Raw genomic sequence first — 707 nt, 5'->3', positions numbered from 1 at the left:
GTGTCTGGTTAGTCAGGGATGGCAGCAGTGGGAGCTTCTTCCAGTGCGTCAGGTTGTTGCTGAGCATGGCCAGGCGTGTGCTGTGAGGGGAGAGCAGCCAACATCAGTGCCATGCCAAGACATGGGGACATCCAGAAGATGGGTGCTGCACCCCCAGGGGGAGAAAGGGAGAGCAGTGGTGCTGCACTCCCAGCATCCAGCCCTCTTCACTCCCTGCCGCAGGAGGATGAGGGAACTTCCAGCTCTCCCACACAGACACCTGTCAAGCAGAAGCAGTCACATCCAGCCCCCCACCATCTGTCCCAAGGGGTGGGTGAACACAGGAGCCCTTTGTCCTGGGCTCTGCTGCCTGCACTGCCATCAGCTGTCCTCTCGGGGCCTGTCTGGGTCGCTGCGACCCCAGGATTGTTAAAAGTCTCTTTTCCCAGCCCAGGTGCTTGAAGAATGAGTCAGAGCTCTTCAGTTCTCGGTCTCAAGGTTGTTTATTGTGTCTTATCTATAAAATTCCTTCTCCTGCCCTGCCGAGGTCCGCTCAGCAGGACAGTTCCAGGCACTCTGCCTGCCCCTGGGCCCTGTTATGTCTTTATACTAAAAACTACATATACAATGTTTACAATTACTTCCCAATACCTATCACCTATGTTAGACAGTGAGCTTCTACTCTAAACCAATCTAAAAGTGCCAACATCACAGCAGAAGATGGAGGC

Source organism: Geospiza fortis, unplaced genomic scaffold, assembly GCF_000277835.1.
Source record: "Geospiza fortis unplaced genomic scaffold, GeoFor_1.0 scaffold83, whole genome shotgun sequence".
Taxonomy (NCBI): Eukaryota; Metazoa; Chordata; class Aves; order Passeriformes; family Thraupidae; genus Geospiza; species Geospiza fortis.
Note: the sequence above shows the minus strand (reverse complement) of the source record.